Source organism: Cyclopterus lumpus, chromosome 4, assembly GCF_009769545.1.
Source record: "Cyclopterus lumpus isolate fCycLum1 chromosome 4, fCycLum1.pri, whole genome shotgun sequence".
NCBI classification, from domain to species: Eukaryota; Metazoa; Chordata; class Actinopteri; order Perciformes; family Cyclopteridae; genus Cyclopterus; species Cyclopterus lumpus.
This window is the reverse complement of record NC_046969.1, coordinates 6,635,208-6,649,186: the sequence shown is the minus strand read 5'-3', so window position 1 is coordinate 6,649,186 and position 13,979 is coordinate 6,635,208.

Genomic DNA, 13,979 nt, shown 5'->3' with positions numbered 1-13,979 from the left:
CAACCCCGAGTCATCAAGAAGGAAAAGAGAAGTTACATTTTTTTAGGATCAGCTGCACTGCAGTAGTCACAGCAGTACTACTCTTCCTGTGCTGCTTCCTCCTCTTATGTTTCCCATATTGAAATGAGCTCATACAATATAACTAAATACATTCTTATAAATAAATAAGAACAACACAACACGACTGCAAGCGGCTGTGCCAAGATCGCACCATCTCACACCCTCGCCCTACTCTCTGGACTCATTACGCTCTTAATCATCTCTGACCTGCAGTCTTATTGCTTATTAATCTACAGCAGACAGAGATGGACCTCATTCTCATTCCAAGAAGCCACATTAAGTCATTTTCTTTTCTTTTTTTCCCCTTCTCTGTAATCTTCTGCAGTCTGTACTGGGACAGAAGTGATGATCAAAGGTATCTATCTTTAATTTCCCCTTCCTTTCCGTCTACAAATTCACGTGTAAAGATCACGTCATGATAGCTGGAACAGAGTGGGGGCCGTGGGAGGCAGTGGCGAGTAAATGTCTGAAATTATTACCTGCTGCGTGCAGTCGGGCCAAATGGAGCTCAGCATGGTGAAGGACATCTAAAAGCTCAGGGCGCCATGTATCGGCATGTCACCTGCAACCACTCAGTAAAAAATACAATAACATCCTCAAAAGAAACCAACTGGGATTTGATTTTGGGGTGAACGCGGACTGAGGTCGACACTTTGTTGAGTGAGCTCTGAAATTCCCGGCTTGACCCTGCTGTGAACAGTTTAGCACCACAACCAAACCTTTTCAAAAATCCTTCATATACCAGCACATCACAGATAGAACACATGCACCAGCCTTATATATATATATATATATATATATATATATATATACTTTTTTATCTCCCCTTTGTCAAAGGGATATCTTTTACTCCATGTTTGGTTCTCCACAGCATTTTTCTTGGGTTATGTGTTATGTGTCTACACCCTCACTTTATATTTCAACTGACCTCACCTATTTGTCCTTTCTTCATTATCACTTCTGAAATGCAGGAGCCGACACCGCGGCGAGTGTTCAAAAGGCAGCCCTGATGCATTGATTCCTAATTCTTCACAGACCAAACCCCTCTTCCCACAAGCCCCCCCCCCCTCCCCCCCCCCCCCCCCCCATCCACCCCCCCATCCTTGCTGGCAAGTCATATGAGGCCGGTGTAGTCAGGAGCCTGACTTTGAAACAAACAGTGAGTGTGGGACAGGGGGTTTGTGTTTGCTGTGTGTGTCTTTACTGTGTGTGTGTGTGTGTGTGTGTGAGAGAGAGTATATTGAGGTGTTTTGTGAGGCTCAGATAAGCATATGTTTGCAGTGGTTTGGCTAAAAAAACAACTCCCACTGCTTCAAGCTGATAAGACGTGGAAGTTCTGTGTGTGTCTTTTTTTCCCACCCTCTATTTTGGATTTCACTGGACAATGAGTGGACTTATAATAAGGTGACTGACTCAAGTTTCTGGTTTAAACAAGAAAACAAACACAATATAATCCAGCTCCACTTAGAAACTCCTTTTTGTTGTCGTGGATACTTTACATGAAGGTGAAATTGTTGTGAATACTTTACATGAAGGTGAAATTATTGTGAATGCTTTACATGAAGGTGACATTGCTGTGAATGCTTTACATGAAGGTGACATTGCTGTGAATGCTTTACATGAAGGTGACATTGTTGTGAATGCTTTACATGAAGGTGACATTGTTGTGAATGCTTTACATGAAGGTGACATTTCCACAGTCCCATTTTGGTGCAGTTCTCAACAAGACCGATGCATATTCAACATAGTGTCATTTGTCTATTCATTTCTGGATCACTCACTGAGAAGATTGTAGGATAAATATTTGCTGTTGGTCCTCTATCATCTCCACAGCAATGCATTCATGAATATCTATAAGCTGAGTGTAACATGAAGTAAAATACAATAATATAATTGTTAGTGTCTGATTAGGTTATAATGGACCTTCCTTAGTTGTATCTTTGTGATTAATTTACAATATATTTAAACAAAGTCCAAGTGATCTTCTGTGAACCTTAGGTTTTTCGGGCCCTCGACCCTGAGACTGTGTTGCTATAGCTGGTAATTGAGCCTTGTACTATTACCTTCATACAATTCTAATTTTAACATCAACCAAAATCCAAACTGAATTTCCCTATATGTCAAACTTAGATGAAATCCTAAAAACACTATATTTCATTCCACTTCAAATCAAACCCATTATAGCTGTGAAATAGCAAGTTGTATATTGGCACTCATCTAAGAGTGCATTTCGTACCAATATACTGGACTGAATTGATGAACATCATTTTCTGCACCAGCAGTTCAAACATATCACGGTGTAATCATCTATCTGAAGGTTTTAAGGAAGCCTTTGGGGCCAGAAGCACTTATAGCTGGTCATCATTGAAAAAAAACCCATAACACTAGATGGAGCTCTTGCTTCATCGAACACCCGCAACATCGCTCCTCATCTCTGGCTGCTCATTCCCGACGACATTGACAGTCTCAAACATTGTGAGAGCTTCAGGAAGAGCAGCACATGATTGACACGCTGATGGACAGACAAACAGTGAAAAACTCCAAAACCAGCTGTCCCTACCACGCGGCCATCTGCCACTTCTTGTCTAATTGGATGATGAGCGCTTCATTTGGAACGCTTGCTTGATTGCTTAATATTATTCTCTCCACATGTTTTGAATTATCTTTCGGACTCTTTATTGTTCCCGACACAGTTGCAATAGATGTAGCAGAATTAGTAATGGCGCATAGCAGTACAAGCAGTAACAATCAATAGATCATAGCTGTGGCTGACAGCGGCCGTGATCTATTGACGTGCTTGTGGTGAAGATATAACTAGCTCCACAGAATCATATAAAGAGCTGTGTTGTTGGCTTACAGCTCAGCCCCTTTGACATTTGTTCACTCAACCATGGGGTGACATTTCCTGAAACAGAAATATTGTAAAGAAACAGGGTTTCACAGTATTCACCTACAGTTATGTGGAGAAAAGAAACATGCTTTATTCTCTCAACTTTGACCAGAATGTCCAATAAGATGGACCCCTCTGGATATCAGGACATTGCTGCTATGATCAAAAACCAGAACGTATTTGAATCGTACAGTAGAACCAATCTGTCACAGGGACATGTTCCCGTTTCTCGCTTTACCTGTCAAGTCGGAGGAAAAATGAAAAATAAAATGTTTTCATCATGCATTCTGCCATAATTTTGAATAACCCCGCTGGATAACAGATTAAAGCTCTACAGCTATAAATCTGTGATTTCAGTTCACTGCCACACCATCGGTAATTACTGACTGTTGGACAACCCCCCTAAAGAAATCTAGAAATCTGGTAACATTATGTTGCTGTGCATGTCAAAATCAAATCCTATGAATGTGGTAAGAAAAAAAGAGAAACTTGAGGAATTCAAATGTCACTGAATACCAATACGTCAATGGCACTGTAAAGCTCGCAAGAAGCTGCTTGCGATCAACACTTCACATTTGAGCCAAGTGGACCTATGGCTGTCAGCGCTGAACCCAACCCTGTGACATTTAAAAGGGGAAACAAGGAGGATTTTCACTGCCCCATTGCACAAAATGACAGTAATATGGTGTGTGACAGGGATGATAGCGGGATGTTGAATTCCTGGCATTCAGAGCTCAACTCATACTTGTTAGTTTGATTTCAACAGAAGCTCTCTTGCGATTCAATCGTTTTGTTTGCAAGGTATAGCTCTCACCAGGTAAGGATACATTGGACTGCAAACAAGACTAAAAGCCTTGGGACCCTGAGGCAGTACTTTATCAGAAATTGTCGCACACTTGAAAAATAAGCACCACAACAAAAAGTTTACACACAGACTCCGAAATCTTTGTCCGTCATTAATGTTTGAGGAACAGGTTCGGTTGCCTGCAGCCTTTAGAGAGTGGTTTGATCACTTGGAACCACCGCAAACATCATCATCCAAAAAAAGGCATCTGATCTCTTCTTATCACAAAAACAGAATACAAATTAGACAGTAATGCAGGTGTAGTTTCTTGCTAATGTCATGCATTCATTATCTCCCATTTTGGACTAGCAGACATACAGCGGACATTGAAGGGGGTATTATTAGTTTTGCAGGTATTTGGCCATAAACCAAAGAAAAAAACTGGAACTGATGATGGCGATTCTTCATAAATGCCAACCTCAGAAGAGAATTCAGAGGAAGTCCGTTATTGTCATCCTCTCCGGACCACGAACGTCTGTGCAAAATGTAATGGAGATCCATTCAACAGTTGTCGAGATATTTCAGTGTGGACCAAAGTGGACCCGCTCATCAATCTACTCACCAACATTGCCATCCATAAAAACCCTTTATTTTTCTGACCTAGAATCCCCATTCTCTCTGATAAATTGTCATGGCAGCACCTGGTCTTCGGTAGGTAGAGATAGTTACTCCAGGAGTTCAGATAAGCTTAACATTAACTTTCTCCATTTGAGTGTCATTGGTGTTCAACGTATCGAGGGGTCATTTGAGCTCAAAGTTTGCCTGCAAAACCAAGGAAGAACATTGAATTGATAATAATGACCTTGCTGTGTGCAATGTCACCGGGTTGTACATCTATCTTACGGGCAACAAAAGTAGCAAATGGTACGACTGGTAAGGGGACACGTTCTGGAGTTCTTGGAGCAATTTCTCCTGGTCCTACAGAGGTCACCGATGACTTAATACCCCCTTTAACAAGTCCTAAAGAGATAAATGACGTTAAAAAAAAAAGAGCGACTCAATATGCCAATGTTCACGCCAGTTAGAATATATCTATTAGAAGCCATGCATTAAAACTCATTAGAGCTTGTTTGGAAAGGAGGGGAGGTCTTTGGCACCAATCAATCAAGGTCACTGCTAAGATGATGCCATGCCATAGCTGGAAGGCTCTTAGACTGATGAGTGTCAGCGGCTTCTGGTGAGCGCTTGAGGGCTAATATCCCCCTCACTGGGCTCCCCTCCTTCCACTCCTCGCAGATGAGTCCTGTTCTGACAGAGAGAGCTGCAGGAGGGGGATGGAAAGAAAAGCTGACATATCAGCACCCACTCCACATCTTGTCAGAATGGTACTCTTTTGCCCCGATCCAATATCCAGAACCTCTTGTTCTCTTTTTTCCAACCCTCTTTCACCTTCCTTGTACTTCTCAGTTCTGTAGGCTGCTCAGGTTAGCTGTGAATAGACTGCCTTTTCATTAGCTCCCTGTGTGGGGGTTTGCATGCGCGCAAGCGTGAATCTGTGCGCGTGCACTATTTTTATACTTTCAGCACTCCTTTCCCTCCAGTCTTTCGGTCTTTCCACCTTGTATCATCTTAAGTTCTCCCCGTTATTCTCGATGCATCTTCAGATAATGCATCCAGATTCGTGGGGATTATTGTGGCGGAGGAGGAGGAAGAGGACCATAGAAAGAAGGAAGAGGAGATTAGCTCAACAGTTATTGAGTGTGGTAGGACGGGGTTTTTTCTGCTGCATTTTTGGTTTCCGAACGCCCCTGAGCCTTCCGTTTGACGGCACTCATCCAGATACTTCAGGGTGCTTCCTTCCGCAATAAACTAATCAAATTCTTTATAGTGCTGTCTTTCGCAAGACTCTCTACTTTTGGCTCCCGTCCAAACAGGAAACAATACTTTGTGCACGTCATTCGGGCAGAGATCTGAGAGCCGTAAAAACTCAGAAAGGATTAAAATCATGGTGAGGATTTACATAATTTGTCGAAAAAGCAAACATTTAGTTCAGACAAATAGATAGACGGAGAGATAGAGAGAAGGACTGTAAGACGGAGACAGATAGACGACCTTTTCACATATATGTTAGTATGCATGTTTCACACATATGGACACGGGATAACTCTAGAAACACGGGCTGTTAATTTTAACCTCGAGGCAGTGTTCCCAGTAAATGTCCCGTTTTGTGTCTTCTCTTGGCAGTGCAATTTGCAACCATTCCTATTACGCCTTAATGGGAAACATTAAAGAAGAAAGAGAAAGAAAAGTCCATAGAAGATAATCAACAGTGCATTTCAAGCAGCTGACAGTAAGTTGCACTCTGTGCTAGATTTAGGCATTACTTATTCTAATGAAAGCAGGGAATTCATTTTGAGGTCTGATATCCTACTGTATGTTAATACAATCTTCATCTCAGAGAGACGGTGTGCCAAATGCTAATTTCTAAATGACCTTGCAGATCAAGTAGATGCTCTCTCTTAATGGCATTGCCTCATTAGGAATTAGTACTCTATTATCAGCCATCTGAAAATAGCAAACAGTCAATCAATTCTCTGTGAATTGCAGTCAGTACTCAACACTTCGCAGATAAAAAAGATATATTGTCGAATCACAGCACCTGTTAGCAACTTCAACTTACAAAAACACGTTTTATTTAATGAAAGAAAAAAACGCAAGACTCCTAGTTGAGATATGCCAGTGTTTTGTCATAACAATTTAGAATATATAAGTCAAAACAACATTTGTCTTCAGTGATGGCACATCCTGTAGAGTGCTCTCCTGGGGCGTGAATGTGTTGTTCCAACTTACAATGTCTGTACTCATATTCTAATTTTTTATTGGTGCAATATCTGCGTGAACTAAAATTGTTTGTGATATCACGCCACAGGCAGTTAACCACCCTGGGGGACTGACATGGTTAGCCATTGCTTAGCCCCTCCTGTGACTCAGTCCACTACTTTGTGTCGTGATGTGAATCACCATGTAATGTATGAAGTGCTAAGGTCAAAGAACTGCTCATTGCTGGCAATTTTGTCATTTGTTCTTTTCCATCTGTGCAATTTAACCCATAAAAAAAAGAATCCGTGGGAGCTTCCGGTCCTAATGTTTGCAAACTAAACTAGCTAAACAGCTAAATGGGTCCTCACAAAAATGTAATTATGGTAAGGGCCAGAACTTAAACCACAAACCGTTTACCTAACTTCGCCATAGGCGGCGCTAGTACGAGGCTAGGAGGGGGCTTGGCGGTGCGCTGTGACTCTCGGTAGCGGCCTGCGATGAAGGTGGCTCACAGGTCTGGCCTTGAGCTTTATAGCGCCCCCCCTTGCCAGGACCGCGGGACAGGGCTCCCCGCTCCAGTCACGCCTGCGTGTCACCATAATTCATATCTATTCGAGCACTTTGTTTACAGTTCAATTGTTTACTAGAGCACTACATTGTTTACAAGAGAACAACAATACTTACCAAATTTAGCCTCTTGCACCAGATGGATGCATTTAATTAAAAAATGTACAACATTTTCTGAATTCCCCCCCCCACCACCCCAAAGAGGGTCAGAGGTCCATGCACCACAGTGGGAAGTCACTGGGTTAAGCAAGAATTGGACTGGCCATGAGGAGGAGCACCATTGGGCCAGGAGCTTGATTGTGGACCATAATTTAGCTTCTCCATAACTGAAGCCCTAGCGCCGTCTATGGCCAAAGCTATAGATAGCTATAGCTATAGAGTTCTGTTCCAAAGGAAGGGAAATAAATGGCATATCAACATCCAAAGGATATACGACCATGACGTGCCCTAGTCATTACCGCACCCCAGAAGTTGTCAGTGCATCCCCTTGCTCTCAGTTGTCATCTTTACTCCCAACTTTTCACATAGCTCCTTTCCAACAGAGAACAGATACTGAGGCACAGTTCACTGTGTGTGTATAAATGGCTTCACTGCTCTGTGAAAGAGATTCGCAACTGACTTTAAAATGCACATTATGCCACGTCTCTGGGATTCTCTGACTTATGAACATGAGCATCTGCGCTGCTGTCAACACAGAGGTGCTCCTTTGACAAAGAGAGGAATGAACTTTGTGAACTTGTGAAATGGGAGTTTGAACTCGTGCACCATTTATGAACCAGAATACAGACACACATCCTGTGCTCAGCCACCGTTTCCATCTTTTCTAATTTATTCTCTGTGGAGCTTCACAACCGCGGGGACCGGACCAGCTCTGCTCTCTTGTTTCAGGGTACATGAGACGGTAATAGATGTTCACCTATATGAAAATAATTGCCAGAGGTTGCAGGGATAGAGGACAGTATAGGAAGTCAGAAGCTCACTGTGTACCATTTTCACAGCGGCTTTGTTTGTTGAGTCTAGAGTTTTTATCACAGCAACATTTAACCCTCCTCATCTGCTTTCTGACATCTTTTCTGTCGTTCTCGTCTAGTGGTCTGCTCTAGTCCTATTGTCAGTGAAGGGCAGCTGGGTATCACTGTCAAGAAATTAGATTGTTGCTCATTTAGGAAGGTGGAGCCACAAGTGCACAGAGAACTCACGCAACCAAAGGTGAGTGACCGGTCTAAACAAAACATACTGCTTCGAGGGCAAAAATAAAAGCAGCTTCCGCACATATCGAAAGGTTTACACACACAAACGATTGACGGAAGCGGTTGTGTGGAGGATGAAGAAAAAAAGAGCTTGAAATGTTGACGTTGGAAAGGTGTTATAAGACCGTGAAGAATCAAAGACAGACCGGAAACTAGATATCAATGTTCTCGTACTTTGTTTTCCTCATAAAAAGCAGACTTGATTCCACTTCTGCCGGAGCAATAATTGGATTCTGACTGCACATTTTGTACATCTAGTACCCCATCTCGACTGGAACCGAACTTGTGGCGGCTGGTTCCAGCGTTTATATTTACCAGTGTTTTAGGCCAACCTCTTCCAGATTGAGAAAAACTGCCAGCATGAAAGCGGCCCAGATTTCATCCCCTTAAATTGTTGGATAAGGATGCAACCTTGGCTGCTCTCACTTGGCACCCAGTTGTTTATGATTGGAAGCCTTCAAGCTGAGCCAACGAAGCGAAGCATCTCGTCTGATCTGCCAGGGCTCAGTTCCCTCACCCAGACAGAACAGTGGGACGCATGAAGACGAAAGCCAAAAAAGGACATCTATAATTAGTTAGTCAGTTAGTCTTCACCTCTCTCCAGCTCTCCCAGCTGGCCAGAACCCCCAGTATAAACACACACAGTCACTCACACCCACTGTGCCCACTACCCCTTTAAGATTCATCTCGACTCAGGGCTCTGGTTTGTAATTGCCTCACAAGCCTGGTTACTGAGAGCCAGCCTATTAGGAGAGCACCAGAGTGGAACATAACATTTTCAGTTTCAATTAGGTCTATGAGGGCATACATAATGCACGGGGGAGGTTTGGTCCCCTCGGAGTGATGAACTGATGAACTCATGTGGGGAAATGACGCTGCAGTGGTCGAAAGAGCTGAGCTGAGCTGACTGTTTGCGCTGCATATGGCTGAAATATTTGTCAGCCTTAAGTGAATTAGTTTGGGCTCACTGAAATGTGGAGATATGTTTGGAGTGAGCATTTGGGAGTGTGCGTGTGAGTGTGTGTGCGTGTGAGACACACAGAAAGAGAGCGAAGGCAGTAAGCTTTAAGAGAGAGGAAGTCGCACCAGCCTGAACTAACTGAATTATATTCACACTCATGCGGCTGCAATTACCTGATGTGGATTTGAGCTAACCAAGGTGCAATCCCCACACTTTGGGACCTCATTATGGAATGATATGATTTCACGTCATCTTGTTGTACGTATGTAATCATCTCAGCCGACTCCCTGCGGATACATTTGCATCGAATTACTCTCCACTGCAGTTGAATTACGGTCATGTTCGTTTCAGCTGAGCTACGACAGAGTACCACTTCCTCGTTAAAAGCTTACGCAGAGACCACGCACATTACAGGAACATCATAATGTGATAAGAAGCAGTGTTAACAGTGGTGCTAATGGACGCCAAGAGCCTTAACATACGAATCCAAGACACAGAAGCAGAGCCCCAAAGTCACGGCAGTTGGATTCATGCTTTGATCCTTCACTGATGTGCTTTTTAAATGGTGTCTTAGCTTTAGCATGAGCTAAATAGACAATAACATATAAGTCAGTGACCATAAATATGTGCACTCAACTGCATGAAATGACTTTTCCTAACACTCGAGAATCTTTTCAACACCTAATCTTTGAATATGCCCTTCCCTCGCAATTAGTTGCCTAGCCTCGCGCATGCACCCAACCATACATTATTAAGAGTACTGTTATTATTTTCAGCAGATATAATACAATTAATTAGTGGGGGAGAAAGGAGCAGATCAAAAATATTGTTGCAACGTCGCAGTTTGATTCCACTGCTGCCTCCCTCATGCACACATCTCCATAGACATACATTTTTTTGTCTTTTCCTCTCTCCTCTTTGGTTCCTGTATTAATGAATGTATCCCTGAACTTAGAAGGGCTTGCATAAAATGTTATAGACTCGCAAGACAGATGCTCTCACGGCCCCTGGTTTCTGCTTCCCCGTTTTGACATTGTGCACCTTCAGGCTTCCAACCTTCATATCTGTGCCATCTTCTCCGTCTGCCAGTTAACTAACTTTGCAGAACTCCCTGGCTTTCCTTCACCTGTCAGTTCCTCATAGCCAAATGTCTTGTGGAGCATATCATTGACTCTCTGCCTCACTTTCACATTCATTCGCCCTTCTCATAAACATTATGTAGGCCGGAAGCGGTGTTGTAAACCAGTATGAATCTCAATGTTGAAGTTGAGTCAGTGCCTAGTTCAGTGGTTTGTGTGTCGGATATTCTCTCCAACATTTATATGCTTCCGGTCTTTATTTTTGCATTCTTGATTATGTTCAGAAATAGATAATTACACTCTGAAGTAAAAGAAAAGGCAAACCACCAGCTAACACAGTGTAGATTTCACTTTGCTTTAAAAAGTAGTAGGGTTTGTTGTGCCATTTATTTTTTATTTTCATTTTATGTTGTCATGTGATGCTATCAAGACGACAACATTCAGTTGTTCCCGAAAGTCTTATGGTGTCTTTTATTAATTATTTTTGAGTGTCCAAGTGTCATTTTGTGAATAATATATAGCTTTCTTTCGGTTAATGGGCTTCACCACGTCCTGCAGGGCCCATCTCTCAAACGTGCAATGGGCTGTTTTTCTTTTCTGTCTCTGCGACACGCAAACAACCCACCACTTTAGGCTGCGCCGTGATGTGTGACCATCCACCGGCAGACATTGACTCACCAGAGAATGACAACAGGCAGCAGGCCAACACCCGTGCAACGGCCAGCTTTTTGTGTGTGTGTATTTATGTGATCGGTCAGGCCAGAGAGGCCAAGTGTGGATGGGTGCCCGCCTCAGACAGGGCAAACAAGACAGGACGAAACAAGCCATTTTCTCCAACCCCCCCCCACTCCCCCTCTGGCCAAACTTCCGGTTTCCACACCAGTTGCCCTGGAATTGCTCTGTCTCTCTCTACGAGCGACACCCTGATGGCACAGTGGGCAGCGCACCCGGCGAGCAAATAGGAGCGAGCCGGGGGGTGAGACAGCGACGGGAAGGTCGTGGGTGAACTAAGTAAATGCCATACCGCAGAGATGCAGCTGATGAAATCACAGAACGCTCCGTTTGTTTGGTTTAGTTTCGGTTGGCCTGCAGACATGCGTCTCCTGGGCAGTCGGGATCATGTTGACATCCATCTTGTTTATGTCCATCTGCTGTTGTTTACTCGATTCAGACGTGGACAAGGCCGGGTCGAACGCTGTTGTCTTGCCGGCTCTCGGAGGTGTACGTGACCCTCCCTCGACCCTCCTCTGAGTCTCAGTGGCCCGCATGTCTGTGCTTTAGCTCAGCAAGTCGAGCTGCTCTTGGATTTCCCCCCCCCAAGGTCCTTTTTTCCACGAGCGTAGGATCACAGGGTCAAATAACATGGCTTTACTTTCATTTCAGGCTGCATGTCCCAAGGGCTAAATTGTTAAGAAGACACTGTCTGGTGCATTATGCTGATTTTCTAAGTGGATGGCCAGGTATTACAGCACAGTGAACTTTCTATCTTTCATTCTAGGGTTTCTCAATTTATCCCGTTGCAAAATAGATTATTCATTGATGCATTGTGTATTTGTGGTTTACCACAGTATAGTTATTCATCATGTGCCTGCGATTTGCATTTCTAATTACTTTTTAATATGTATGGTCCCTTTTGTGCCTACACTGTGAATACATGTCCTCATGGGGAAAACCCAATTAATTAATCAATCAATCATGAAGCACTTTGAAATTTTTTTTTTTAACCAATATCAGCAAAAACATGCACATTATATAGGTCCCTAGATAAGGTAGTTTTGATTATCATAACACCGAGTTCCGGTAGGAGGCTGTTCATCCTGTAAGTATGCTACACAAACGTCACACTCATAGGCGATTGTTTGAAGATTCCTTTCCAAAACCATAAATGGGCATTAATCTGCTTTACGTTATTATCTAGCAGTCAGTGGGGTCTACTCATCCCATTCTGCCTGCGCACTCATTAAGGTCAACAGAGGCTTCCACATTCTGCTAGCATCACAACTGTGAGTCCACCAACAATTGCCATTTCCGTTGTTCACGGTCATTGTGAGTGGCTTTGGAGGGAGGCCTGAAGGGGACGACGGGCTGTCAGTGTTGCCGCTAAGCAACTTCCTTGCAAGAATTAGTGACTTTTGGAGCCAGTGCTGCAAGCTAATTTCATTGGAAAAGAGTTGGTTACACTGGGCTGCGTGTTACAGCTGGACGCTTTTAAAATGCTGGTTTTTCCAGTGTTTGATTATCTAAATGATGCTTTTGTATTCCAACAGAGTTCAGGAAACACAATCCAGTACCAACGCTCTCTACTTTTTATCTAACTACAATATCATCCCGACAAATGCTGCCACTGGAACTGGTTTTATATGAAGAAAAGCTCAATATATTCCACTGCAGTTAACGCAATACATTAGCAGCTATCGAATGGACCCCTGTTAGGCTGTTTTGTAAGAATGGACCTTTAGCCTCAGAGTTGAAGGCCCACGATCACAAACCTAGATGTTGCACGCACTATGAAATTCAAAAGTGACTGGACCTCCACAAGACATACAGTATATTACAGGTTGTGTAATCTACCGGAATACCAAGATTAAGAGAGTTCATCCAGTGAATTGAAAAATGGGGAGCACTCATAAATAATAGTTGGCAATGCCGTCATTGGATCTGTATATGCAGACTGACTCGTGAAAAATATCTTCTTATCCCTTGATCAACCAAAAGAAAAACAGTCCGTAAAAAAAATTCAATTGATAGCCCGTGGTGATTTTCTGGTAAAAAAAAAAAAAAGACAAAAAAAAGAGGCTGTTGAGAGGAGCAAAGAAAGTCAAACTGTTTGAGCGCGGCAGAGAGAGCATGATCCCACTCTGAGGAATAAAATCACTATTTGTTTGCGCTTACATGTTATGTTAATTGATTTTGAGTGAGAGTGCATCTGCAATCCCCCGTAGTCCATTCTGAAGCTGGATTTCGATCAGCGCTGGCATTGATGTTTTGTGTTTGAACCAACTCAGTGACCATAAGCACTGCAAAAAAAGTCAAGCATGTTAGAAAGCATTCATATACTTGCCACATATTCATATGCCCTGTAGCCACCATGTGCGTATCATAAGGACTGCCATCAGAAACACCACAAAGTCCCCACGCTGAGTCTCGGTTTCAAACTCTCTCTGTTCTTGCTCCCGCCCTTTCATTCCTCATGCATGCGTTTCCTCACGCGGGCGGCAACACCTGGGACACAGAAAAATACACACGCACACGTAGAATATAAATCATTAATATCATATTTGTATATACCATTTATAAATTATCCATGAGTCTTCTAATAAGCTGTCGGAGCACTCTAACCACCTTGTAAAGTCTTATTGATTATAGCACCATGTGTACATGCACAATCAAGTCTTGGCGAGCTGAAAATACATTAAGAGTTCCCAGAGAACCGGGTTTGATCAATGTATCCATGCCTTCGTACTGTATATGTTTAAAGGGCAGTCAGCAAGTCAGATTATATGCAATAAAACAATGTTATGAATAATTGATTTCTTGTTATTGTGTAAGGGAAGGAAATGGTTGCCAG